Source organism: Triticum urartu, chromosome 7, assembly GCF_003073215.2.
Source record: "Triticum urartu cultivar G1812 chromosome 7, Tu2.1, whole genome shotgun sequence".
Classification (NCBI taxonomy): Eukaryota; Viridiplantae; Streptophyta; class Magnoliopsida; order Poales; family Poaceae; genus Triticum; species Triticum urartu.
In genome coordinates, this window is record NC_053028.1 from 669,069,170 (window position 1) to 669,086,342 (window position 17,173).

Consider the following 17,173-nt stretch of genomic DNA (forward strand, 5'->3'; position numbering starts at 1 on the left):
AAAAAAATTAGGTGTACTTGCTACTCATGGAGATGGGGAACCTCCTAAAACCCTCGATGTTGGTTATGTGAAAAATATTATGTACTACTTTAATAATCCTGAGAAAACCCCATTCAATTATGTAAAGGGAGTAACGTTGGATCAACGTGAATACTTTAGGGATTACCGCTTGACACAAAGAGGGAAACTATTATGGGATTAAATTCATATATTGAATTGGTATGCTAGGCAACTATGCTTGAGATATGATTATACTTGTTGCTCTAAGATGAAGGCTCCACACCTTCCCTTTTTATGCAAATTTAATGATAATAAAACCTTAGCTTCTTATGCTAGAGGTATATATGATTACTATGATGTGGAACAAATAGAAGAATTTTTTCCTTTTACGGGTGCTTATGAAATTGAATCTATGTTTAAAGAGTTTGAAGATTTTGATGATTCGGTTTATAGACCTGAAAATTTAGCTATCCTTAAATATTGTTATGAGAATTATGAATACAATTATGAAATTAATGCACTTATTGAGAAAGTCTCCGCTGTCCAAGAAGAGACTAATACTTTGCAGGAGTCTATGGAAGAAGAATTTGATGAAACTGTGAGCTGATTGGATGAAAAAGATGAGGAGGAGAGCGAAGAACAAAAGGAGGAAGAGTGGATTAGCTACCCGTGCCCACCTTCTAATGAGAGTAACTCTTCAACTCATACATTGTTTAATTTCCCTTCGTGCTTACCGAAGGATGATTATGTTGGAAATATGCCCTAGAGGCAATAATAAAAGTATTATTATTATATTTCTTTGTTCATGATAATTGTCTTTATTCATGCTATAACTGTATTATCCGGAAATCGTAATACACGTGTGAATAATAGACACCAACATGTCCCTAGTAAGCCTCTAGTTGACTGGCTCGTTGATCAATAGATAGTCATGGTTTCCTGACTATGGACATTGGCTGTCATTGATAACGAGATCACATCATTAGGAGAATGATGTGATGGACAAGACCCAATCCTAAACATAGCACAAGATCGTATAGTTTGTTTGCTAGAGTTTTCCAATGTCAAGTATCTTTTCCTTAGACCATGAGATCGTGTAACTCCCGGATACCGTAGGAGTGCTTTGGGTATACCAAACGTCACAACGTAACTGGGTGACTATAAAGGTATACTACGGGTATCTCCGAAAGTGTCTGTTGGGTTGACATGGATCAAGACGGGGATCTGTCACTCCGTATGACGGAGAGGTATCACTGGGCCCACTCAGTAATGCATCATCATAATGAGCTCAAAGTGACCAAGTGTTTGGTCACGGGATCATGCATTACGGTACGAGTAAAGTGACTTGCCGGTAACGAGATTGAACAAGGTATTGGGATACCCACGATCGAATCTTGGGCAAGTAACATACCGATTGACAAAGGGAATCGCATACGGGGTTGTTTGAATCCTCGACATCGTGGTTCATCCGATGAGATCATCGAGGAGCATGTGGGAGCCAACATGGGTATCCAGATCCCGCTGTTGGTTATTGACCGGAGAGCGATCTCGGTCATGTCTACATGTCTCCCGAACCCGTAGGGTCTACACACTTAAGGTTCGGTGACGCTAGGGTTGTAGGGATATGTATATGCAGTAACCCGAATGTTGTTCGGAGTCCCGGATGAGATCCCGGACGTCACGAGGAGTTCCAGAATGGTCCGGAGGTAAAGAATTATATATAGGAAGTACTATTTAGGCCATCGGGACAAGTTTCGGGGTTATCGGTATTGTACCGAGACCATCGGAAGGGTCCCGGGGGCCCACCGGGTGGGGCCACCTGTCCCGGGGGGCCACATGGGCTGTAGGGGGTGCGCCTTGGCCTACATGGGCCAAGGGCACCAGCCCCAAGAGGCCCATGCGCCTAGGGTTACAAGGGGAAAGAGTCCTAGGAGGGAAGGCACCTCCTAGGTGCCTTGGGGGGGAGGGAAACCCCCCTTGGCCGCCGCCCCACCCTAGGAGATTGGATCTCCTAGGGCCGGCGCCCCCCCTTGGCCCTCCTATATATAGTGGGGGAAGGAGGGCTTTCATCCCACGCCTTTGGTTTCCTCCTTCTCCCTCTCCAACACCTCCTCCTCCTCCATAGTGCTTGGCGAAGCCCTGACGGAGTATTGCAGCTCCATCATCACCACGCCGTCGTGCTGCTGCTGGTGCCATCTCCCTCAACCTCTCCTTCCCCTTGCTGGATCAAGAAGAAGGAGACGTGGCTGTTCCGTATGTGTGTTGAACACGGAGGTGCCGTCCGTTCGGTGCTAGGATCTTCGGTGATTCGAATCACGTCGAGTACGACTCCCTCATCCACGTTCTTTGAACGCTTCCACTCGCGATCTACAAGGTACTTAGATGCATCTAATCACTCGTTGCTAGATGAACTCCTAGATGGATCTTGGTGAAACCATAGGAAATTTTTTGTTTTCTGCAACGTTCCCCAACAGATTGCTATGATGATTGTTATGATCCAGTTGATTCTCTTGAAATATCCCTTTTTGATGATGCTTGCTATGCTTGTGGCCAAGATGCCAATATGAATTATGCTTATGGAGATGAACTTGCTATAGTTATTTATATTAAACATGAAATTGCTGCTATTGCACCCACACATGATAGTCCTATTATCTTTTTGAATTCTCCCGACTACACTATATCGGAGAAGTTTGCACTTATTAAGGATTATATTGATGGGTTGCCTTTTACCGTTGCACATGATGATTTTGATGAATATAATATGAATGTGCTTGCTGCTCCTACTTGCAATTATTATGAGAGAGGAACTATATCTCCACCTCTCTATGTTTCCAATATGATAAAATTGCAAGAAACTGTTTATACTATGCATTGGCATGTACTTTGTGTGCATGAATTGTTCTTTTATGACATGCCGATGCATAGGAAGAGAGCTAGACTTCGTCATTACATGATATATGTTACCTTGTGCTCACCACTAAATTGCAAATCATTGTTAATTAAAATTGGCTTTGATATACCTTGGGATCCGGGTGGATCCATTACTTGAGCACTATATGCCTAGCTTAATGGCTTTAAAGAAAGCGCTGCCAGGGAGACAACCCGGAAGTTTTAGAGAGTCATTTATTTCTGTTGATTGCTTTTATATAGTTTAAAAACAATAAAAATAAAGAGGGGAACCCAAAACTGTTTCAAAAAGAAAAGCCAAAGTGAGAGAGACAAGCATTGTTGAAGTGGGAGCTAGCCTTGAACTTTGTTCATGCTCATGAAAACTTTATGAATCTTGATTACAGAAACTTTTCAATAAAAATAATTATCCCCTTGTACAATTCCATTGTATTATAAAAATAATGTGCCAAGGTTTTCCTTTAGGATGTTTACATTTGCTTGATGGTTTGTATGGTGCAGGACAGAAACTTTGGCTATAGTGCGCAATTTTACATTTTTTTGATGGAACGTCAAATGGTTCTGATTCTTTTTGCAATGTCTTCCTATACAAATTTTTATTTTTACTAATTTTTTTAGAATTTTTCAAGTATCATAAGTATGGTGAATGTTCAGATTATTACAAACTGTTCTGTTTTAGACTGATTCTATTTTTGATGCATAGTTTGCTTGTTTTGATGAAACTATCAATTCATATCAGTGGGTTAAGCCATGAAAAATTTATATTACAGTAGACACAATGAAAAAACAAAATATGAATTGGTTTGCAACAGTACTTAGAGTAGTGATTTGCTTTATTATACTAACGGATCTTACCGAGTTTTCTGTTGAAGTTTTGTGTGGATGAAGTGTTAGATGATCGAGAAGGTCTCTATGTGAGAAGAAGGAAGAGAGGCAAGAGCTCAAGCTTGGGGATGCCTGAGGCACCCCAAGTATATATTCAAGGATACTCAAGCATCTAAGCTTGGGGATGCCCCGGAAGGCATTCCCTCTTTCTTCAACAAGTATCGTTATGTTTTCGGATTCGTTTCATTCATGCGATATGTGCAATCTTGGAGCGTCTTTTGCATTTAGTTTTCACTTTTCTTTTATGCACCATGCTGGTATGAGATAGTCCTTGGTTTATTTATAGAATGCTCTATGCACTTCACCTATATCTTTTGAGTATGGCTTTATAGAATGCTTCATGTGCTTCACTTATATCATTTGAAGTTTGGATTGCCTGTTTCTCTTTACATAGGAAACCACCATTTGTAGAATGCTCTTTTGCTTCACTTATATTTGTTAGAGCGTGGGCATACCTTTAGTAGAAATAATTAAACTCTCTTGCTTCACTTATATCTATTTAGAGAGATGACAGGAATTGGTCATTCACATGGTTAGTCATAAAATCCTACATAAAACTTGTAGATCATTGAATATGATATGTTTGATTCCTTGCAATAGTTTTGCGATATAAAGATGGTGATATTAGAGTCATGCTAGTGGGTAGTTGTGGATTGTAGAAATACTTGTATTGAGGTTTGTGATTCCCGTAGCATGCACGTATGGTGAACCGTTATGTAACGAAGTCGGAGCATGATTTATTTATTGATTGTCTTCCTTATGAGTGGCGGTCAGGGACGAGCGATGGTCTTTTCCTACCAATCTATCCCCCTAGGAGCATGCGCGTAGTACTTTGTTTCGATGACTAATAGATCTTTGTAATAAGTATGTGAGTTCTTTATGACTAACGTTGAGTCCATGGATTATACGCACTCTCACCCTTCCATCATTGCTAGCCTGTCTAGTATCGCGCAACTTTCGCCGGTACCATAAACCCACCATATACCTTCCTCAAAACAGCCACCATACCTACCTATCACGCTATTTCCATAGCCATTCCGAGATATATTTCCATGCAACTTCCATCATCATCATATACATGACTTGAGCATTCATTGTCATATTGCTTTGCATGATTGTAAGATAGCTAGCATGATGTTTTCATGGCTTGTCCGTTTTTTGATGTCATTGCTACGCTAGATCATTGCACATCCTGGTACACCGCCGGAGGCATTCATATAGTCATATTTTTGTTCTAGATATCGAGTTGTAAGTAAATAAAAGTGTGATGATCATCATTATTAGAGCATTGCCCCAGTGCGGAAAGGATGATGGAGACTATGATTCCCCCACAAGTCGGGATGAGACTCCGGACTTTAAAAATAAATAAAAGAGGCCAAAGAAGTCCAAATAAAAAAAGATGCCAAAGAAGCCCACCAAAAAATAAAAAAATAAAAAAATAAAAAAATGAGAGAAAAAGAGAGAAGGGGCAGTGCTACTATCCTTTTTCCACACTTGTGCTTCAAAGTAGCACCTTGTTCTTCATATAGAGAGTCCCTTGAGTTATCACTTTTATATACTAGTGGGAATTTTCATTATAGAACTTGGCTTGTATATTCCGATGATGGGCTTCCTCAAATGCCCGAGGTCTTCATGAGCAAGCAAGTTGGATGCACGCCCACTTAGTTTCAGTTGGAGCTTTCATACACTTATAGCTCTAGTGCATCCGTTGCATGGCAATCCCTACTCACTCACATTGATATCTATTGATGGGCATCTCCATAGCCCGTTGATATGCCTAGTTGATGTGAGACTATCTTCTCCTTTTTGTCTTCTCCACCATCATATTCTATTCCACCTATAGTGCTATGTCCATGGCTCACGCTCATGTATTGCGTGAAAGTTGAAAAGGTTTGAGAACGTCAAAAGTATGAAACAATTGCTTGGCTTGTCATCGGGGTTGTGCATGATGTGAATATTTTGTGTGGTGAAGATCGAGCATAGCCAGACTATATGATTTTGTAGGTATAACTTTCTTTGGCCATGTTATTTTGAAAAGACATGATTGCTTTATTAGTAGGCTTGAAGTATTATTGTTTTTATGTCAAATGATAGACTATTGCTTTGAATCACTCGTATCTTAATATTCATGCCATGATTAGATATGTGATCAAGATTATGCTAGGCAGCATTCCACATCAAAAATTATCTTTTTAATCATTTACCTACTCGAGGATGAGTAGGAATTAAGCTTGGGGATGCTGATACGTCTCCGTCGTATCTATAATTTTTTATTGTTCCATGCCAATATTCTACAACTTTCATATACTTTTGGCAACTTTTTACACTATTTTTGGGACTAACATATTGATTCAGTGCCCAGTGCCAGTTCCTGTTTGTTGCATGTTTTTTGTTTCGCAGAATATCCATATCAAACGGAGTCCAAACGGAATAAAAACTGAAGAAGATTTTTTTTGGAATATATATGATTTTTGGGAATAAGAATCCACACGAGACGATGCTCGAGGGGCCCATGAGGTAGGGGGCACGCCCTGGGGAGGCAGGCGCGCCCCTGAACCTCGTGGCCACCCCGTAAGGCGGTTTATGCCCTTCTTTCGTGGCAAGAAAGCTAATTTCCAGATAGAGATCGAGTCAAAATTTCAGCCAAATCGGAGTTACGGATCTCCGGGAATATAAGAAACGGTGAAAGGGAAGAATCTGAGAACGCAGAAACAGAGAGAGACAGATCCAATCTCGGAGGGGCTCTCGCCCCTCCCATGCCATGGAGGCCAAGGCCAGAGGGGAAACCCTTCTCCCATCTAGGGAGGAGGTCAAGGAAGAAGAAGACGAAGGGCCCCCCTCTCCCCTTCTCTTCTGGTGGCACCGGAACGCTGCCGTGGCCGTCATCATCATCACCGCAATCTACACTAACACCTCCGCCATCTTCACCAACATCTCCATCACCTTACCCCCTCTATCTATAGCGGTCCACTCTGCCGCAAACCGCTGTACCCTCTACTTGAACATGGTGCTTTATGCTTCATATTATTATCCAATGATGTGTTTCCATCCTATGATATCTGAGTAGATTTTTGTTGTCCTATCGGTGGTTGATGAATTGATATGATTGATTTAATTTTCTTGTGGTTATGTTTCTGTCCTTTGGTTCCCATCATATGATTGCGCGCGTGGATCACACCCTAGGGTTAGTTGTATGTTGATAGGACTATGTATTGGAGGGCAAGAGTGACAGAAGCTTCAACCTAGCATAGAAATTGATGCATACGGGATTGAAGGGGGACGAATATACCTTAATGCTATGGTTGGGTTTTATCTTAATGAACATTAGTAGTTGCGGATGCTTGCTAATAGTTCCAATCATAAGTGCATAGAATTCCAAGTCAGGGATGACATGCTAGCTGTGGCCTCTCCCACATAATACTTGCTATCGGTCTAGTAAAGTAGTCAATTGCTTAGGGGCAATTTCGTAACTCCTACCACCACTTTTCCACACTCGCTATATTTACTTTATTGCTTCTTTACTTACAACAACCCCTACTTTTTATTTACGTAATCTTTATTATCTTGCAAACCTATCCAAAAACACCTACAAAGTACTTCTAGTTTCATACTTGTTCTAGGTAAAGCGAACGTCAAGCGTGCGTAGAGTTGTATCGGTGGTCGATAGAACTTGAGGGAATATTTGTTCTACCTTTAGCTCCTCGTTGGGTTCGACACTCTTACTTATCGAAAACTGTTGCGATCCCCTATACTTGTGGGTTATCAGTGGGTGGGAAGCGAAATTCTCCGTCATCAGCCTCCAGTTCGAACCGAATATAATTCGGCTGTGAGCCCCCCCCGCTAAGGATAGTGCTCTTAACGAGTTTAACACGTCGCCCAAGGGTAAGTGTCAGAAGATGTCCGCGGAGCTGAATTCAGCGATCGATGACCGATCAAGCTCAACGTATGCGGACGCACAAGGTTCGGAACCTATCGCCGGAGACGAGTCCATGGTTCCGGTGACACAGATGTCACTTGAAGTTAGATCTGTGTGCGACTTCAACACTGCTGAGTTTGCGGCTTCCACGGTGGGGTTGAGCTTCCCGTCTTCAGATGGCGCGATCTGCTCCGGATCTAGGGTCAGAGAAGCTACAGGTACTATCTCCAGGGTATGGTCTGATGACATATTTACGTCATGTTCATCGTGGTGGCAGGGAGAGGCTGCCGTGGTCTTGAATCCGTGGAAGATCAAGTCTCCACGGATATCCGCGATGTAGTTCAAGCTTCCAAATCTAACCTGGTGGCCAGGGGCGTAGTTTTCGATCTGCTCCAGATGGCCAAGCGAGTTGGCCCGCAATGCGAAGCCGCCGAACACGAAGATCTGTCCGGGGATGAAGACTTCCCCTTGGACAGCGACGTTGTAGATGGTTGAAGGAGCCATCAAACCTTTTGACGGCGGCACAGTGGAACTCTCAATGAAAGCACCAACATCGGTGTCAAAACTGTCGGATCTTGGGTAGGGGGTCCCAAACTATGCGTCTAAGGTCGATGGTAACAGGAGATGGGGGACACAATGTTTACCCAGGTTCGGGACCTCTCTATGGAGGTAATACCCTACTTCCGGCTTGATTGATCTTGATGAATATGACACGAGATCGTAATGGCTAAACCCTAAAAGTCTAGTCTGTCTGACTATGATTATTGTGATCTCTGTCTACGGACCTAGCCCTTCGGTTTATATAGACACTAGAGGGATCTAGGGTTACATAAGGTCGGCTACAGAGAAAGGAGTCTTCATATTTGGTCGCCAAGCTTGCCTTCCACGCCAAGGAGAGTCCCATCCAGACACGGGTAGAGTCTTCACCTTTTGTATCTTCACAGCCCATCAGTCCGGCCCTTGTCTAATAGGTCGAACACCCGAGGACCCCTTAGTCTAGGACTCCCTCACCCTGCTTGAAATTTTTTGATCCAAGGAACCCTAGGAAACTCTATGCAGGTCAGGCTAACGTACTCGGGCCGTACAGCCCCTCCCCTAGGTCGCCCCCGCGCGGCGACCAGGGGGGAACCCTAGCGCCGCCAAGCCCTCGACTCCCTCTCCCACCTCTCCTGCCCACCGCCCCCGGGGCGTGCCGCCGGGCAAAGCCCGGTTGGCGTCGACGGCGGCGGGATCTCTCCTTCCCGCAGCGGCCGGACCTGGCGTGGGTGGCGTTCAGTGGCGGATGGCGGCGCGTTGGCGACGGGGCGCGCCGACGAGGACTCTGGGGGCGACAGCAGGAGCTGCTTCCCCCGGTTGTCACGTGGGGGGGGGGGCATTCGGGGTGCTCCTATGATGGTTGTGGTCGATCTGTTTCAGATCTGACCGCCAGTGCCTCGAGCAGCGTGGAGATCTCGGGGCAGCGGCCTCGATTGGTGGCGCGCGATGCGGCCTGCCTGGCGGGCGGCACCCGCGGGTGTAGATGGGGGGCCTTCCACGGCTACGTGGGCGGTGTGGAGGCAGCGGCGTTACGGCGGCTCCTCGATGGCCAACTCGATCTACTCCGGTTCGTGCTGGCTACGATAGCGACTACGGTCGACGCCAATACTGGCTGGATGGATCTGGCCGGTGGGCATGGATCTGGGGGAAACTCCAAGCCGGCGTGGAGGCTGAACCAAAGTTGACGCCCTCAGCGCCGATTACCTTCCTGGAGGCTTCGGTGTGGATCATACACCCCCACCTTCTACCATGAGCGCAGGCGAAAGCCTCTGTTCCTCTGTTTGGGCGATGATGGCACTTTGATGTCGTGTTCCTTCCTGAAGGCATCGGCCGAGGACTGCTCAGGGTGGTGGAGTTGCTAGTTGTTCGGAGTCGACGAGAGATGACATGTAGGTGGAGCGGTGTGGCATCAACAGTATCATCGACGGTGGGTCTCGGCGGCATGACACAGTGGAGACTCGGCGTCCGATACTCGAAGATGGACTCGCGCGGGAGGAGGAAGCTGTCTAGCGTCATGGTGGCGTCGATGGTAGCTAGACCGTGCAAGGTAGATGCAACAGTACAACTCTGAAGATGGATTGGTGGCAGGTGGCTGTGACGGCCTCATACCTGGCAGGCGTCCTGGTTGAGGACTGCGCCAGACCGGTGGGTACCCCATACCCGGTAGGCGTCCTGAATGGGACCTCTGGTTTTAAATGTTAGGTTTGGCTGTGAGGTCTGTTTGGTATTAGGCCCAGACTATCAGCATCCCTTCATCATTTGGATAGGAGTAGCGACAGATGTTGCCTAGACGGTGGCTTTAGTCTTACTGTTGTAGTACTTTATAATGTCTTATGTGAACAATTAATAAAATGGCTACATGCATCGTCCAGATGCAGAGGCCGGACGGGGATCCTCCTCCATTTCTAAAAAAAACTCGGGCCATGGCCCCCCTTTTCACTTGCCGCCTCTTTACTCAATTGTCATTCAGGTAACTAGTCGTCAACCCGTGCACCTGCACGGCCTAGCTATTATCAGTATACACGATAATCAACAAAAGTCTACTAACATGTAAAGTGCAGGAGGATAAATTTCATATATCAAACAATACTACAAATGCTAAGTTATGAAACAATGGTAAAAAAAGACTTGTATTATAGGCTTTATTTTTTTATGTACTATGTCAGTTTCCCATCGATGTTCTGCAAGCTTGGTCTGAATGAACATTTCCTTTCATAATTGGAAAATACATCTTCCTGGATTATATGCCACCTAAAACGGCATGGAGAAAATATGTACTCCCTCCTTTCCTTGATATAAGGTGTATAGATTTTTACGAAAAAATCTGAAATATTTGGTGTATTACGTTGCACCACTCATTTGGATAATTTTTTTAGGGATTTGATTACATTTTCTTATATCAGGCAAGCTCTTCTATTTTCTCATGTCAATTAGTCAGGTGTAGTCTCACCCAAAACTTGTGAAATTTTCCCTCCACGTGCGTTCTTTAATTTCCGTGCCAAAAACTATACACCCTATATTTAGGAACAGAGAGAGTATTATTATGATCATAAGGCAAGGTGCCATATATGTATCACATCTCCTTAAAAGTTCCAAGAAATATACACTACACACACACCACTCAACAAATATTTGAAAGGAGAAGCATAAGATGCATGGCTAGGATTTTTCAAAGATGATGTATATATCAAAAGAGTCGCATAATTTTTTTTAATTTGAAGTGGTACCGAGTGATTTCTAAAGAGAATTCAAGTGACACATATTAAATTAATGACCTTCTTTGTGAGAATATCTAGGCGACATTAGGGAGCGACTTATGTACGTTTGTGTCTAATTTTTTTATTTTGAGCGAGTCTTTTTCTTGTGAGTGCTGATTTTTTTTCTAGACTCATGGACTCTTATTTGTACGTGTCTTTTTCCTTTCTTCAATCAGACATGTACATGGTTTTGCCGCTGGGAATTGGGATGTGAGCTCAACTTTTTAACGTGATGAGATTATATTTTATTTGTACGCATCTTTATTTCAAAAGAGAGGAGGCACGTGCCTTTTTGGAACTTGGCCGTGGTGTTTGATGTGTTTCCTTTTTAAATAATGATGGTTGCTGTTTTATAGCATGAGGACTCTTTTTTACATGATGTCTCTCTTCGTTTTAATAATAGGCAGTGTCTCTATTTTTGTTGTTTTTCCTTACATGGCGTGGTTTATAAGGTAGAGTCTTTTAATAATTGACGTGAGGATATTCTTGTTTTTTTTTGACGTGTGCCTTTCCTTTTTTTTAACTTACGTTGGATTTGTTAGATCTGTTTTTTCTTATATAGTATAGCATTGTTGGGACTTTTTGCGTGAAGGATGTTTTGCTTCTAAATTTATGGCAACGGGTGGGGGCTTTCCTTTTTTTTACTTGAGGCTTTTATTTTTGTATTTAACAAAAGATGGACGTGTCAGATGCATTTTTTAATAGGAGAGCATCATTTGTGGTACGCAAGTTGTCCTTTTATCCTGGTCGTTAATTTTACAATCCAACGGTTTAATTAATTTTGTTGATGTGGATTAATGAGAGATCATTAAAGGTGCCTCCAATTAGTATATATATATATATATATATATATATATATATAGAAAAATGATTGTGTATTCCTGGGAGTACGTACTCCCGCTCCTTATATACCATATAGATGAATCTTTTATACCTTTTTATTATTTTTAATATACTTCATTAGTAATTATTAGATACCCCAAAATGAGTTTCATGAAAAAATTCATGTGAGTCTATATATTTTTAAATATTTACGTATATACTGATGTGTTTGTATGTGAAAAGGTATATTACAAAAAGTACGTCGCCGATAATATTTTTTGAACTAAACTCATATTGGGGTATCTTAAAATATTTAATGAAGTATATTGAGAATAATAAAGAGGTATATTGAGGATGGGAGTACATACTCCCAAGAGTACAGAAGAGGAGTCATATATATATATATATATATATATATATATATATATATATATATATATATATATAGGACGGCCATTTGGGACACCTAGGTGCCCAGGCTCCTTGCCTTTCCACCGTTTGATTGCATTAAAGGTCAATCCATCACAGATTACTGATTTGAAAATAATTACGTAGTTTGGAAAGAGTTATAAAGATAACCATAAATGGATACCATTAAATATGGTCCAACACGCCATGCATGTTAACACTTTTTTAGCATGCAAAAAAATACTAATGCATGGAATCCTTCCTTGTTGAGAGACGTTAGTAATACAAATTGGAGAGAGAAAATGTCCTTGGGTATACCTAGATTTTTTTTCATATTTGTATGATCTGACGTATGTTGCATGGTTGGCTGGACAGGTGCTACATTTTTATTATTCCAAATTAAGATAGCATGTTCTTTCCTACGATTTTATCACTTCCGATATTAGATACCTATGGATGCCATATTTCATGTACCGAGGTATATACGCAATCAGATTTTTACTTTCTACATGTTGACGGGGTGCCTAAAATATTTTCCTACCCTTTTTCACGTAGGTATATACACGCGCATACACATTGGGTATACTGTTTTATTTTTAAGTTTGCTGGGTATATACAAGGAGATTTGTGAGTATATCGTACATTGTGTCTCATTAGCGGGTATTTGATACTTCGGCATGTGTCAATGATTTAAAGTACGTACACCATTTAAGTATATACATACCAGATTTACATACATATTCATGATATTTTTTAGGTATCTACACACTCATGATATATTAGATATATTCATTACGTCTTGTTAGTAGGTATTTGAGATACCCGAGGTATATCCATAAACTTTTTGTATAATACAGCAGGTATGTGTATATTCTTAGTACATATAATACGACGGGAATATGTATATTTTTCATTACACAATACTTATGGTACGTATATATTTTTGTTAGATATAATAGTCCGAGTATGTGTATATTTATATGAGGTATAATACATCAACATAATATTTGGAAAGGGATTATTGCTAGAAATCAACATAATATTTTTTTGGAAAGCAATTATTGACAGCAGTGCATGCAAATAAAAAATGGAAAGCTAATGTTTCATTGATTGCACGCCATGCACTAATAAAAATGACTTGCCATAAACGGCCTAGGTGCCCATGCACCTAGGTGCCCCAAACATTTTACCTATATATATATATATATATATATATATATATATATATATACTATGATCTCGTTCACAAATGGTGATGTCGTCAGGAATCCAAAGCTGGGAGCTGGCACGTGCCGATGACGACCGGCGACGACATTGAGAGGCCGCGGCAGTGGGTCTGCGCCACCAGAAAAACTTCGGAGAGACCATCTTGTCCAGCGCCCCAAGCTCACGCCACTAGAAAAACTCCGGAGAGACTGTCTTCTCCGCCGCCCCAGGCTCGCGCCAGTAGCAAAACTTCGGAGAGATCGTCTTCTTCACACTAAGTGAGGTTAAGTGAGATTGGTTGGTAGCCTTTGGTAGATCTCATGTTCGTGCCATGGGGCGCGTGAGCATACCATAAATTGCCAGCAGACCGCGTCCGTCCGTGGTTCACGGTGGCCGGTGGAATGGCTATATAGGGTGGAAACACCACCTTACTGGCAAAAAAGCTTTGTTGCTGGAGTGTATGGAAAGCCTTCCCCTGAGGATTTTCATGCGGACAGCGAGCACTGGAAGTGGGCGATATGCAATTCGTATATGGAAGGCCTGGGTATTAATTGGTCTACGGAGGGTAAGACCACATCACATCATTGATCATTTTTGAGCAATGCTACACATACGTAGACTTACGTTGAGTTTTACATAAATCTTCACTTGGCAAATTCTGATTGGCAGTACAGGGGATGAGGGACCCACCCACCAAGAAATCAGAGAGAGGGGGAGGGGGGGGGGAGAGAGAGAATGTAGTGAAGGAAAGTTACGTAAGGCTTTGTAATTTGGTTCGTAGGTGTAATATTATTTTAGTATCGAAAAGAATGGAAATGGTGCCATCAATGTTATCAAAGTTTAGATCAAGAGTTCTTCTCAAGTCGTGTAGCAGAAAATTGTTTCACATTGCAGCACAGCACATTAATCCTGGGACACGCTTCCTGTAGTAGGTTTGGATCAGCTTTTGGGAAACATGAAGGTGTGGGTCACGAATGTAGTTCCCATCGATTCGCCCAGTCTCACTCCCAACCATATACCAGTGCAGGCGGCTTGGGCTCTACCACGACTGGTGCGAGTCGTTTAGCACCTACCCGAGAGAGAAGCTACGATCTCGTGCACGCGAACCATCTCTTCTATAAGATTAAGAAGAGGTAAGGCCTTTTTTTTGGGAATGAAGAAGAGGTAAGGTCTTGACAGCAGACCACTGTCAATGATCAAATGTTGTTTAACCTGCTGAATATATTCATGGAAAAAATGTTGTCCGTTGTGGTTGCGGATAGAACACGAGTTGGACTTAGACTCGGGTGCTGGATGTTGTCGTTGTAGGTGTAAACTGCTGGCTGTGATTGTGGAGGTGGGCCGGGTAGTGAGGCCAGAAGGGAGGCTGATTGTCAGGGACGATACGGAGACGATACCCGAGGTGGAGACGATCGTCAAGTTGCTGCACTGGGAGGTCTGGTTGTCATGCTCCCAGGACAAGGAAGGCCTCCTGTTTCTGCAGAAGACCATGTCCATGTGGATCCAACAAATCTGCTGTGCGTGCTCAGCTCGGGATTAATAAGAGACGGGTTTACATCGTCCTCGGAGGAGCCAACTTCAAAACCCACATTCATGCACAGCACGGGTGCACTTGCTCTTCAAAATCCACATTCATTTGCCACCCTACATATAACGTAATCATTCATTTGAAATGACTTGACTTACTGATTAAACAAGATAGTACAACGGATTGAAGATAGTAGAATGGACTGGACAAAAAACATTGAGCAATAGCTGATAAAAACAGAGTAGTTTCAAGTTCTTCAAAGTTTATTTCAAAATTTAAGGCACGTTATCTGCGGATGCACAAATAAGTTACAACAAATATAAGTAATTGCCTCTCTCCGCTCTTTGCATCTTCACGTCCTCTCCAACCTCCGACAAAGTAGATGTCGAGGACAAGGTAGGTCATACAAGCTTCCATTCAACGCCACCTCAAAATGATTCTTTGGTAGGCCAAAACTCACTTGTAAAAGACAAAAAAAGGATTCAGCAGGTGTAGGTGTAGCCACTGGTAAAATCTTAGGCGAGACAAACACTCGGCGTGGCCATCATGGAGATCTTAGGCGAGACAAAATTTTCCAGGTGCAAGTCGCAAGGAACAGCATGGCCCAAAAGGTTGCTCGCGATCTTCAGGTGGTGTGTGCATTTTCCTGTGAGTGGATCGTAGACTTGCAGTGTTGAAGTCGTCGTTGTGTACAAGTTTATGCTACTGTACACATAGAGAAGCAACTTTCGATCATCACGCATCACCGTCAAAGGCATCACCAAATCACATGGTGAAGCCATTGGTATGGTGTACGCTTTGATCCAGGTGCCTTTTGCGGGGTCATTTAAGAGCCATATGAGCCATATGTTGATTGAGCTCTCTTGAACGATGCATAGAGTGTCATTAAGCTTGACCATACATATTGTTTGTGTCTTCCCCTATAGTTGGTCGCCAGATGTCATCGGGGCCTTGATCGACGGCCTCCATTCCCCACTTTCAAGATCAAGTCGGAGTATATGGTGATAGTCCTCGTCCACGTGCGAATGGCAAAGGAAGTGCATGACACCATTGATCGTGATCGTGGTTATAGATGGTACAGACTAGTTCTGAAGGAGACTGCATCTGCCTCCACTTGGCGCCATCTTCTTTTTTTTTTTGAAAAGGGGGGCTCCCCGGCCTCTGCATCAGAGTGATGCATACGACCATCTTATTAACCAAATAACAAAAAGTGTCAACAAGGTTCAAAAGTCTCCAACTGAAAAAAAGAAAAAGGCAGCTCACACAGAGCCTAAAAGGCTAGATACACAAACTAGCCAGGAAAAGACGCCACAACCGGTTGGTTAAAAATAGATAGGTAAACTAATTGCCTATCCTATTACATGACTGTCATCCAATCCGGTTGAAGATATCCCGAGCTACCATCTCCCAACGGATAGATCCAGTAACTAAATGCTCCCTGGCCTCCATCGGAGTGAGTAGCGACCACGAACGGATCACTGTTGTAGCTCGAAAAATAACCTACAAAAAATGAATCCGTGATGTTCTGTTAAAAACCAAATCATTTCTGCAATTCCAGATAGTCCACAACAAAGCGCAAACTCCAACCCGAATATGTCTTGCTAAGTCAGGCTCAACCCCATTAAGCCATGTCCCAAATAATGCGTTGACAGAAGTCGGTGGAGTAATATTAAAAGCAATATGGGCCGTCTGCCAAAGAACTTTGGCCAATGGGCAATCAAAGAATAGATGCTTAATCGTCTCATCCCGATCACAGAAACTACACCTAGTAGGTCCTGTCCAATTACGCTTTATCAAGTTATCCTTTGTTAAAATAACTTGTTTATGAACGAACCACATAAACACTTTAATTTTTAAAGGAACTTTGACAGCCCAGACATACTTGGAAGTTGGAATGGAGTTCGAATTAATAACATCAATATACATTGATTTAACTGTAAATACTCCAAATCTAGTCAACTTCCAGCGTAATTCATCGGGTTGGTGAGAAAGTTGAACCTCCACCAGTCTCCTAACTAGATGGAGCCATTCTTCCCAACGATTGCCTGCTAGCGACCGTCTAAACTGAATATTAAGGGGGATAGATTGAAATACTGTTGCCACGAACACCTCACGTCGTTGAGCAATCCGATATAAAGACGGATATTGAATGGCTAAAGGTGAGTCGCCAAGCCAACTATCCTCCCAGAAACGTGTACTTGCACC

The 17,173-nt window shown here is 42.7% G+C and overlaps 1 pseudogene; it reads left to right on the forward strand.

The window, feature by feature from the left end:
- Positions 1 to 13,529: 13,529 nt before the first annotated feature.
- Positions 13,530 to 14,980, forward strand: LOC125519346 (annotated as a pseudogene).
- The last annotated feature ends 2,193 nt before the right edge of the window (positions 14,981 to 17,173 follow it).